This window comes from Dromiciops gliroides, chromosome 1, assembly GCF_019393635.1.
Source record: "Dromiciops gliroides isolate mDroGli1 chromosome 1, mDroGli1.pri, whole genome shotgun sequence".
NCBI classification, from domain to species: domain Eukaryota; kingdom Metazoa; phylum Chordata; class Mammalia; order Microbiotheria; family Microbiotheriidae; genus Dromiciops; species Dromiciops gliroides.
In genome coordinates this window covers 269,827,116-269,839,872 of record NC_057861.1, presented here as the reverse complement: position 1 = coordinate 269,839,872, position 12,757 = coordinate 269,827,116, and the positions used below count along the sequence as shown (strand labels likewise).

Sequence of the window (12,757 nt, the reverse complement as noted above, 5' to 3'; positions counted from 1 at the left end):
GGGGAGTAGGGATGGGAACCCTTGTCTTGCTTTAAGGTAAATGTATATGTGGATGAAAAGATTGGTATGTCCAAAGGAAAACATATCCACACTGTAACATCTTGGCAAATATGCTACATTTTTGTAAGGCCCTGTTTAATTTGGAGGATTAAGCAAATTAAGGAACCTTTATAGAATTATTACAATGAATCATTGAATTGAAACATTGTGATGTTTACTATAGTAATAATTACAGATGCTCTTTGGCATTATAAAAAATATATGATTTGATATTGGTTTGTATAACCCTAAAGGTGCTTCCTCCTTCCCTCTCTCCTTTCCTCTCTCTCAACCCTCCCTTCCCTCCCTCCCGTCTCTTCCTTCTTTCCTTCCTTCCTTCCCTTCAGTTAATTTATATCTTAATATTTTCTATGTGCTATGATATTACAGCTTTATATATTGCTCAAATGGGGTCATGAAGAATTGGCCATAACTGCAAAATAACTGAACTAAACAACAAAATAGGTATTCCTATAAAAGCAGTTAGCTATTTTTCTGTGATATTGAAATGTTGAAATACTGGAATCAGGGAGGTAGACAAGATAATCGATCCCTTAAGGTTTCCTGACTATATTTCCACTGTCAGAAAAAATATAGGAAAAATTATTCTAACCCTACCAATAGCAAAAGATTCATGCTTTTAATTCCTCATTTTGCCTTTTTACATGGCAAAATGTATACATTTCAAAATACTTCTTAGAGGTGGAGCTATTAATAGTATATGCAAATAGTTCTATTACCTCAGTGTCATTTCCTCATCTAATGGTGTCTTGAGACTAAGAATGAAAAGCAGTTTGGTGTAATATTCTAGTGACTCAGTCTATGAATGAATGAATGAATGAATGAATGAAAAAGCATTTGTTAAACTCTACAGATACAAGCAAGGAATATAAACCCTCCCTTAAGGGACTTACCTTCTAGTAGTGGAAGACAATATATAAAGGGTAGCTAGAGTTAGGAAGCAGGGAAGTGGGGACAAAGCCATATATTTTGGTGGGAGGTGGCATTATGGCTTTCTTCTGGGCTAGATAAGACAAAAGCTCATCTTTCAGAATCTGTGGTCCCAGGGGCAAATATCTAGAGTCAGAAAATACTGGGTTCAAATTGCTGCTTCTGACACTATCTGAAACTATGGGTATGTGATCATGAGCAAATCACAAACTCATGCTTGAAGCCATTCACTTTTAAGTGACTTGCCTAGGGTCATGCAGATAGAAAGCCTCGCTTTTTTTTTTTTTTTTTTTTTTAGCATAGTGCCTTGAACTTACTAGGACCATAGGCTACAGATGACTTGCCCATCTGAATTATCCTAAGGGAGTTTCCATGCTGCAGTTCCCCATATCAGTGACCTCAGATCTTGACCAAATGGTGTCCTGATAGATCTATGAGTGTTTAGATGGACAGTTAATTGGGCTCAGCAAATTCCATTGCAGATTATTATTATTGTGAAATCAGTGTATATAATAAAGCATCTTTATTGTTATAGGTATTAGTTTGCATTGGGTTAATTATATTATTATTTGTTTATAGTATATCAAATAACAATTTCTGCTTCAATTTATTTCAGTAAGGATCTATGATAGATCCGTTATTTCATCAGAATAGGTTCTTTCTTTATTGAGGAAAATAATAAAGTCTATGATCAGTCAACCAACCAATCAATCAAACTTTTATTTAGTGCTATGTACTAGCACTGTGCTAGCAATGGAGATGCAGAAAGAAAGAAAGGAACTGCAAAAGCAGTTCCTACCTTCAAGAAGCTTACATTTCAATGTGACAGACACAATACTTAAAAGATAGATGCATTTTAGTGGATTGTTTTTATGAGTTACCATGGCCAAAACATTAACTACCTAACTATCTAACTTTTTATTGATGACCCCATCTGAACTTAGGCTAGTTCTTGGATGATAGGCAGTCTGTTGTGTAGTCTTTACTTGTCGCCTTTCTAGCTTGATATTTTTTGGGGTGGGTGGGGCAGTGAGGGTTAAGTGACTTGCCCATGGTCATACAGCTAGTAACTGTCAAGTGTCTGAGGCCAGATTTGAACTGAGGTCCTCCTGAATCCAGGGCTGGTGCTTTATCCACTGTGCCACCTAGCTGCCCCTCCTTTTTGCTTGATAAGGTTTTACTGAACTTTTAATGTTGTTAGAATGTTGTTTTGAGTCCACGTGATTTCTTCCATTCTCTAATTAACCACTGATATAGGATTTAGTGCCATATACATTTTCTCATAACAAATAATGCTATAATAATCTAACCACTCTTTTAGTCCTACTGTGAAGCAAGAATTTAGAGCATGTGCATTCAACTGGCTCTGCTAACTTATTTACCCTTATCTCTCCATATATATATACACACATATATTTTTATATATGTATATGTGTATGTGTGTATATAGCTATAAAATGGGAATAATAATAGGACGTACCTCACAGAGTCGTTGTGAAGACCAAATGAGATAACATATATAAGCTATTGTTGTAGTGGTCCATAATGAGGTCCTTGAGGTTAGAGACTGTTTCCTTTATTTATCTGTATAATTGGAATTTAGCACAGTGCTCTGTACACAGGAGGTACTTTAAAAATCCTGTGGAATTTAATTTGTTGAATTAAAATATTAATTCCCTCTTTACCCTTAACACTGGCAGCAGAAAACTAGTTAGAAATAGCTGTTTCAGGCACCATTCTACAGTCACACTCTTATCATGGGCTGCTTAGGATGGTTAATTGCACTATCAAGGTGGACACACTTTTCTATGTTTTATGTATACGCAGATAAAAGGATCCCTGGGGAGCTGCAACTCTTCCAGAGAACAGACACAGAACTTTCCTGCAAGAGTACTGCTTTCTTCCCTTTGTATGAGTCCTTAAGATTAGGCAATGTGGTCCTAGGAATGGAGACAGCAAGTATTTGGGGAAGGGGGGATAGTCTTAGAACCTAACTCTTAGTCTAAGGAAAATTTATGATCGGTAGTTGCCAATCTCAGCTGTTAAAGTAGTTCAGTTCAGTTCTTTGGATAATGCCTGCTCACTTGGATAGATAAAAACTAGCAGGACATTGAAGTAGGGGTTTCTAGTTTCCTAGAAACAAAAATACAGGCCACATATTCCTGTAGCCAGTACAAAACAAAAGACTGGCATCCCACACACCTAAGGTAGAGATTTCTTAAGTTCATATCATTCTCCATGAATATTTCTTCTGCCAAAACTTCATGAAATTTCACTTTGCATAAGTGGAAAAAATCAGAATAGGAGCTTCTAATACTGCTTTTATATAAGACTAATTATCTATCACCAAACTCAGCCATGGTGATGGCTAATAAGAATATATCTAATTTTTTGCCTAAAATAATTTACTTCCATATTACTGTTCTCTTATACTCACTGTCTCTCTAGGTTTGACAGCTAGGTCTTCCTTTTTATGATTGTATGACGGGCCTGGTTTTCTCTAACTGTACATTGGCTTTTTCCCTATCCAATATCTGTGTCCTTGCTATTTTTTTGGGGGGGGCAGGGCGATGAAGGTTAAGTGACTTGCCCAAGGTCACACAGCTAATAAGTGTCAAGTGTCTGAGGCTGGATTTGAACTCAGGTCCTCCTGAATCCAGGGCTGGTAATCTATCCACTGTGCCACCTAGCTACCCCTGTCCTTGCTATATTGACCTTGACTTGCTGAAATTTGCCTTGGACTAGTGGCCTATTCTTGTTATCTTAAAATAGAACATAGAAAATCATGTAGTAGGATAATATGGGTTGTATACATAGTGGATGGAAAGGAAGAAATCAGTCAAGAAGAGAAAAATACCATCCACTGTCAGAGGCAGTTCATGATCATGATCACCACCACTACCATCAATAGGCACTTATTAAGTACTTCTTGTGAGAAGACAGGATTCATTGGAAAAGTCCCTGATGTTGGGAAAGATTAAAGGCAAAAGGAGAAGGGGATGGCAGAGGGTGAGATGGATAGATAGTGTTTATTGTCTTATTTAACATTTTATTAATTATTTTCCAATTACATTTTAATTTCACATTCCAAAAATCTTGGTTGTGAGTTATTTACCTTTCCTAAGCCCATGTTTCCTCATCTGTAAAATAGGGATCATAATATCTATATTGTATTCACCTACTTGACAGGTTTATTGTGATGACTACATGCAATCATGGATTGGATATTGAATTGAAATCAATACAATTTTCTCTTTTGGAGAAAAATTTATTATTGCCTTTTATTTTTACATCATAGTCATTCCCTGTCATACTGCCTCCCTCTATTGATGGTCTTGTGTAGCAAAGAAAGATAATAAAACAAAACCAACCCATGGTGATCATATCTGACTATGCATATTGCATTCTATACCCATTGAACCACACTCCCCTACCTGGCTACTGATGTGTTTCATCATCTGTTCTTTGGGACTAAGACTGGTCTTTATAATCAATCAGAGTTTGTCTTTTGGTATAACCTGTACAGGTTTTTTTAAAACCTGAGTGTTATAGGGAGAAAAAAAGTAATATATTTTGAATCAGATGATCTGGCCTTTTCTTTTTAATTTATTCATTTAACAACATTTATTTAAGCACTGACTTTGTGTTAGGTGCTATGAATATAAAATCTCTGCAAAATTTAGATAATAACGCATGTTCTATTTACCTCAGAGGGTTATTGAGAGAAAAGTGTTGTGTACTTTCAAACTTTGTAGAAATGCGAGTTATTGTTTTTATGCTGTTATAGACACATCAAGTGGTAGTAATAGAGTAGCACAGGACTCAGAGAATTGGAATGATTATTTTCTTCTTTTTGGTCATATGGGATCCAATAACTTGTTTTTCACTTTGTCTTCTCACCTAATATATGAATTAAACCATATCATACCAAAAAAAATCCTTATTCAATAATACCATCCATGTCATGCTCTAATTTTCCTTTTCCTCTCCATGGTCACCTTAGAAATATTGCTAAATTTATGGGTAGACACAAGTCAATATATGTCTGTTAATATATTTTAGATAGTATTTGAAACCTAACTCTCACTTGCTTAGCATTATTCTATAGACAGAGAACTCTTATGAAGAAGCCAAATGCCTTGACTCTGTAGACACAATGGACTTCAATTCATGACAAGTCACTATGATTTAATTTGCTGAGCTAAAGAAGAGAAAATTCCCCATCTCATTTAGAATCTCATTAAAGGACTCCTTGGTATTATGACATTTTCAATATTAATGTGAAATTATATATAAGGTATTATATATACATGAGATATTGTATTTTACTATCACACTATTCAGTGATATAATAAAATAACTAAGGGCTAGATTTATGTCATTATGGATTTGGCTCTCACTGAGTTCAGTGAAATGAGGCCATTGGCAAAATCTATCCCTAAAGCACTAAGTAATGCTTTCCCATTGCCAGAGACAAACTCTCTCTTCATAGAAGGGAGCCAAATCCAAAGGAATGTGTATTAGAAGTACTAATTTCAACTACTCATGCACATAGATGATTTTGAAGTTAGCTATAACCTCTCCGGAAAAAAGATTTAGGTGCTATTAACATACCGCTTCATGAAAACATCTGTTCAGAGTACAGCAGTGTGGGTTTTTTTAAAGGCAAATAAAATATTCAGCTATATTAAAAATGGAATTTAGAATAATCTAGAAAATATTATAATGACAGAATATAAATCAGCACATCCTTGACTTGAATTCTTCACTCAGTGCTTCTCCTATAATTTCAGTGGAGGAAGGGAGAAAATAGAAAGGTCCACAGAGGACAATAAAAATGATAGGAGACATAGGCAGGAGATGGGATTCTATACAAGAAAAAATTGAAAAGACTAGTATTATTTGGTTTGGAGGGAAAAGAAAGAATGAGCAGAAGGAGAATTGATTGATATATAAAATAACAAAAGGAATCAAGAATGGCAGACAATGTCTCCAAGGTATCTGATGCACTTGACAGATTAAAAATTTGAACTGAGTAAAAGAAAATATTTTTCTTCCTACATCATAGGGTTAACTTATGTAACTACTGCTGCAGGGTATTATTATGGTAAATAGTCAGCATCTTCAGTTGCATTGTCTGCTGCAGGATATCATTAAGGGAAAGAGTCAGCATCTGTATTACCAAGGTAAAAAAAAAAAGTTATTCATCATAATGCTTCACTGTGGAAAGTGCAAAACAGCTTGATTTAAGAAGCAATTTTCTACTGTGCTGTACTATTGACAATTAAGTACATTACAGAGCATTTACATCTCCTGTAGAATCAAGAATTGATAGAATATGGAACTGGAAGTTCCTGTTTAGTTAAATTTTTTATATTAATACTGGTTAAATGCCACAGAAAAGGAAAAAAAGAGATTGGAAGGATTATTTGTTCTATATATAATTCGAATGAGAATATAATTCTTTCTTTCCAAGTCATTTATGGTCATAACCATTAAATAACTTTAAGAGGAAACAGTGGCCTCAACATTAGGAAGCTGAGATTAAAAACTGTTTTTCAGCAAGAATGTTGTCTGATTGGCAAATGAGATTCTAAGCCCAGAATATATTTTTCATCAGATCTCTATCCATAAATTATTTAGACACAGCTTATCATTATTCCTTAGTCCTTTTCTTCTTCTTTTGCCTCCTTTTCTTCTTTTTTTTTGCCCTTTCCTTATATATTTTTCTGCTCATCTCACATTTCAAATTCAGTCATTTCCCCAATTTCTTCCTATTCTTTCACTTCTCCCCACTTTCCATTCTATTCCATTAATGAAACAAGAGAATAGCACAGGGGAGAAAAGCATATTCTACGATTTCCATGTTCATGTGTATGTATCTATTAAAATTTTGGAACAGGAATTTGAGTTTTTGTCCCTCTTAATGCCACACTTCCTGGTTGGCATTGGGGTAAGGTGGGAGAAGTGATAATATTCCAAACACCTCACATCAGAGAGAACTATAGGGCTTAATTGGTTCATAGGGTCTGAATATAGCTAACCTGCATAGTCCAGATGTATTCTGTATCCTCAGAAATTTAGCTGCCAACATTTTCCTGCTTCAAAGCTGTGATAGTTATATGCCCAGTACAGGTGACAGATGGTGTGTCTATTTGAAGAAGATCAGCCCCAGAATGGCTGCGGTATGATATTTTTCCTATCAGAGTAATTCATTTGTGTGTGTATGTGTGTGTGTGTGTGTGTGTGTGTGTGTGTGTGTGTGTGTGTGTGTATGAGGCAATTTTGTTTAAGTGACTTATCCAGGGTCACACAGCTAGTAAGTGTCAAATGTCTGAGGCCAAATTTGAACTCAGGTCCTCCTGACTCCAGGGCCAGTGCTCTATCCACAGTGCAACTTAGCTGCCCCTATCAGAGTAATTCATGAAGACCATATCAAGTGATATGTGGTCTTTGATACATGCAGGTGAAGGGAATCAACAATATAAAATATAATCATGTATCTTTAAAGAAGAATTGAGATATGAAATTTTGGGGGTTGGGAAAAATGGCTGAGGTGAGTGTACATGTGACTAGACAGTGTCTGAGCCATTTTAGCCTTAATAGGTTAAAATAATGTGTATTTTAGATAAGCATATTTTATTCTGAAAGCTGTTTCAGAAGCCAGGGTTACTATTCTATTCTCTGGATCCAGGTTGGCTTGTTCTGTCCTCTTTCCCCAAAATCCTAAGTCTAACTCTTTGTTACATTGGACAAGTAACTTAATTCCTCATCTGACCAGTTTCCTTACTTTTAAAATGGAGGTTTTAGATTAGGTGAAATGTAAGGACCCTTCTAACTTTAAATCTATAATGCTATAATCTATTCATCTACTTGCCTGGGAACTGGTTTATCTGCTCATTTAATAAACTGCAGAAAACAATGACTGTTTGCATGATTGGGTATGTATATCTAAGCTTTGGTGTCCATTAAAGATGCTGCTGCTTCCCTTATGGATTTGAGCCATGTCATTTTTCAGTGTGTCATGATGTTGTAGGTCATCAATAAATATTAATGAGGGATGAGAAGGCTAAAACATGTCACCAGAGCTACGTCAGGAAGGAGGATGGCATGAGAAGAAACATGCTTCCTTATTGACATATTTGGGGGGGCGGATAGCTAGAAGGTACTGGGCATTTTATTCTTTAATTTCCAATAAGAAATGATATTCGGTGGCAGTAGACTGATGGGATAGAGAATCACCAGAAGGTGGGAGCAGGTGGGGATAGATGGAAAATTTAGACACACACACAGACATATATATGTGCTTCTAATCCTGTAATAGATAAGTACTTATACATAAATGTGGAAGATTTGCAGAAGTGCACTTTGCATTAGACCCTTTAGTTTATTACAAAGTACATATAAGGAATAATAGAGGATCATATTGAAAGAACATTTTGACTCTTCTCATTGTTGCAGCTTTTTAAAGATAAGAAAGATGAAACAAAAGCATTTTTATAGATTCCTCTTTCTCTATTTTCGTGAAATTTTAGTATGCCAAATACAAGTGAAAACCATTCTTTAACTCCTAGATGGCATATGTATGGATAAAAAGCAAAACCCCAGAAGCCAATTAGGACCAAACCTCAGCTTGCAAACTAGCTCTTCCATACATACACTCTAGACAATTTTAAAAAGGAACTTTTATGAATTATCTGGGGGTTTTTTTTGGGTCAGTGAAGCATGGAACAAATATTTTAGGCCAATTAGCATGTAATTTTTCATCTCTGCTACAGTGAGCTGCTGCCAGTGTATGTACTACCTGTCAGAGTAGGAGCCTTTCTAATGGAAGGGTTGCATTTCTATCCTATTTTTGAATTTTAGTTAAATTTTTTTTGGCAGAGTAGAAAAGTCATATGTACAAAGACATGTGACAGTCATGGTCTCCTGCATTACCTTGACATTTGTATTTTGGTGAAGACTTTTATCCTGACATATTGTTCTGTTCAATTATCATTATATCTTTTTTCAGTGCAGTAACATTCAGGAAACTAGAACTAGGCTAACTCAGCATGCACTTGAAACCATTTGAAGTTGCTAAAGGATTTTGAGGGGTGGATATTTCAGAGAAATTGACATTTCAGAAAGAGGCTTCCCCCCTCCCCAATCTCTGTTGATGTTTGAAAGCCTTCAAAGTGTTGCTATGATCAGAGAGAAGGGTTTCTTGTGAAATAGTTCCTCCCAGACTACAGTGACTTGGGACTGTCGGGCTGTCGATTCAGTTCCTCTCTGGTAGAAGAGACTTGTTTCATGAAAACTGTCTGAGGTTGAGTCCTGAAGCTTGAAGGTTTATTTTGAATTTAGATTAAGAAAATATAAAATCTACCTGTTTTCAAAAGAATCTTCAAAGCAAACCTTAAAACAGGCACTCCAATTGGAATATCTCTTGAAAAAAACAACACTCAAGATCCTACTGTTCTACATTTCATGGTTTTTGACAGTATTTATAGTTATTTCCAAGTCACAGCTATGAGAACTCTCATTTTCCTCCAACCTGTCTGAATACTACTTATCAGTCTCTTTTTCTGGGCCGGCCGTCATGCATCTTCTGTGCCTTATGTATAGGTGTCTCCCAAGATTTTGTCCTGTGCTCTTTTCTCTTTATATTTTTTCCCTTGACGATCTCATCCCTTGAACCGATCATACGTTCAGTTATCATCTTCACACAGGTAAGTTCCAGATGGATAAATACCCATCCTTAACTACTTTTCTGAACTTCAGTCCATAACTCCAGTTGCCTCCTGGCCATATTTGCCTGGATGTGCCAAAGCCACAGCAATATGCCTGAAAGATAACTCATTATCTTTCTTCCTTAACTCACCTTACCTTTAAACTTCTTTATTTCTGTTGAGAGAACCAGCATCTTCCTAGTCACTCAGGGTTGTAACTTTGGAGTTATTTTTAACAATTCGCTTTCCTTCAGCTCCAAATCTAATTCATTATGAAGTCTGGTGGATTTTTACCAATACAACATCTATTAAATTAATCTCATTCACCTCACTCACATGATGCAATGGGCAGAATGTTGGGAATGGGGTCAGGGAGATCTGAGTTTAAATCCTGCTTTTGAGAGTTACCAGCTGTGAGACTCTGGGCAAGTCACTTAACCTCTCTAAGCCTCAATTAAAATAAAATGGGGGAGGGGGCGGCTAGGTGGTGCAGTGGATAAAGCACCAGCTCCTGGATTCAGGAGTTCCTGAGTTCAAATCTGGCCTCAGACACTTGACACTTGACACTTACTAGCTGTGTGACCCTGGGCAAGTCACTGCCCCGTTTAAAAAAAAATAAAATGGGGGGTGCAGCTGGGTGGCACAATGGATAGAGCACTGGCCCTGGATTCAGGAGGACCTGAATTCAAGTGGGGCCTCAGACACTTAACACTAATTAGTTGTGTGACCCTGGGCAAGTCATTTAATCCCAATTGCCTCACCAAAAAAACCAAAAACAAAACAAAACCCCCCAAAACCCCATAAAATGGGGATGATAACAATACTTACCTTCCAGAGTTGTGAGACTAAGATAATATTTGAAAAGTCTTTTGCAAACCTTAAAGCACTATATAAATACTACGATTATGATTTATTATTTCTATTACTCTAGATAAAGTCCTTATCATTACTCACCTGGACTCCTGTGATAGCCTCCTGATTACTTTCCCTGCTTAAAATTGCAAGGTCTCTTTAATCCAATATCCATACAGATTTGACATGTCCCTAAAACACAGGCCTGACTAAGTCATTCCCTTTCTCAAAAATATTTAGTGACACCCTCCCCTCCTACAATTGCAAAGTTTACTCTCTTCAGCCTGGCATTGAAAGCTCTCCATGATCTGGTTCATATCTACCTTTCAACCCCCATTTTACATTACTCTCCTTCATACATGCTTTGTTCCAGGAAAACTGTACTACTTTGTTTTCCCAAACTTGACATTCTTTCTCTTGGGTATATGCTCAGCTTATATCTCATGATTAGAATACAGTCCATTGTCATCTCTGTCTTCCAGATTTCTTCAGGAATATCCAGCTCATGTTGGCTTGTCAGAGAAGATTGTTAAATGTTCAGTTTGAGCATTTATACCTCAAAAATCAGCAAATACTCTAAATCAGGGCTTGATTTATTGTTTTGTTATTGTCTAGACTTAAGAAAGAGATGGAGAAAATATTAATAATGGAGATTGTGAATAGATTTTTCCACTTAGGTCCAGTTAAACATTTACCAGTACACCTCTGCTTTTATGTTTCTTAAAGGTTTCATTCAAATACTACCAATACCTTCTCTGATTCCTTCAGCAGAGAGAGCAGTTAGTGTTATCTCCTTCCCCAAGTATTCCTAGGATACTTTGACCTCTTCTTTGCCTTCTTTACTCATGATTTTCAATTAAACTGTATCCTACTATATTCTCTCTCTGGTAAAAAAAGTAAGCTATGGGGGCAGCTAGGTGTTGCAGTGGATAGAGCACTGGCCCTGGATTCAGGAGGATCTGAGTTCAAATCCAGCCTCAGACACTTGATATGTACTAGCTGTGTGACCCTGGCAAGTCACTTTACTCCAATTGCCTCACCATGATAAAAAAATTAAAAAAATTAAAAAAAAGTAAGCTATGAAGTTAGGGACTCTTAGTTTTAGTCTCTGTAGCTTCATTACTTAGCACAATGCCTTAGGCATTTTATTAGTGTACCACCGTAGTGATCTTGCTGTTCTTATACTGAGGTGAGGAGAGCTAGGTCATTCCTCCTTATTCCCCCACCCCCACTTTGGGTGGATTGGATCACTTCTTCCCAGCCAATGCTTTTATCCTGGTCATTGCATAAGGGAAGGGATGGTTTTCTTTTAGGAAACTGAGGTGGTAGATTCTATTCTTTTCTTTTTTCTTTTTTTGGGGGGCGTGGGGCAATGAGAGTTAAGTGACTTGCCCAGGGTCACACAGCTAGTAAGTGTAAAGTGTCTTGGGACTGGATTTGAACTCAGGTACTCCTGAATCCAGGGCCGGTGCTTTATCTACTGTGTCACCAACTGCCCCAGGTGGTAGATTGTAAATGTGGTGCTTCTACCATCACAAATGATGAGACTTGATTGATATAGAAATGATGGTAAATTTGTTCAATTTCACATCAATTGAATCCTTCCGGTTGTATCTATAAACATTCTTGGGAGAGTCTGTCTTAATTTTATCTTATCTCTGACCAGCTTTCTGCAGACCTTAGTTTCCATTCATTTCTTCTTGTTCTGTGTATGGGGTTGGTGAGTGATGTTTTTGTAATCATTTATAAATTTCCTCTGTAACACCTTGCATCTAAACTTTTATTTTAACTCTATGTTTTTCTATCTTGGCAATAATAATAAATAATAATAACTTCACATTAATATTTAAAAGCATTGTTCTCACAACAACTTTATGACAAAGGTAGTGCATATTTTGTGATCTTCATTTGATAGGGAAGAGACTGAGGCTCACACAGATTAATGAAATTGCTCATGATCATTTAGCTAGTAAATGTTGAGGATAAGGTTGAAACTCTGGTCTCCTAATTCAAATTCATTGTTTCATCTGCTATACCACGCTCCCTTAAAAAAGTTTAAAATGTTCTTTAAGGATTGTGAAATCCTTTGCATATTTTATCTCATTTAATCCCCATTATAACCCCGTGGGATATATACACCTCTCTCTACTTGGCAAGGTGATGAAGTGTTTGGGATCTCAGGTGCTTTCTGGGCTCTTCATTGT

At 36.5% G+C, this 12,757-nt stretch overlaps 1 protein-coding gene across 1 annotated transcript in view; it reads left to right on the top strand.

Annotated features, from left to right (window-relative positions):
- CA8 (carbonic anhydrase 8) overlaps positions 1-12,757 on the top strand; it is a 162,202-nt gene that overhangs the window by 93,553 nt on the left and 55,892 nt on the right. The window lies entirely within an intron of this gene.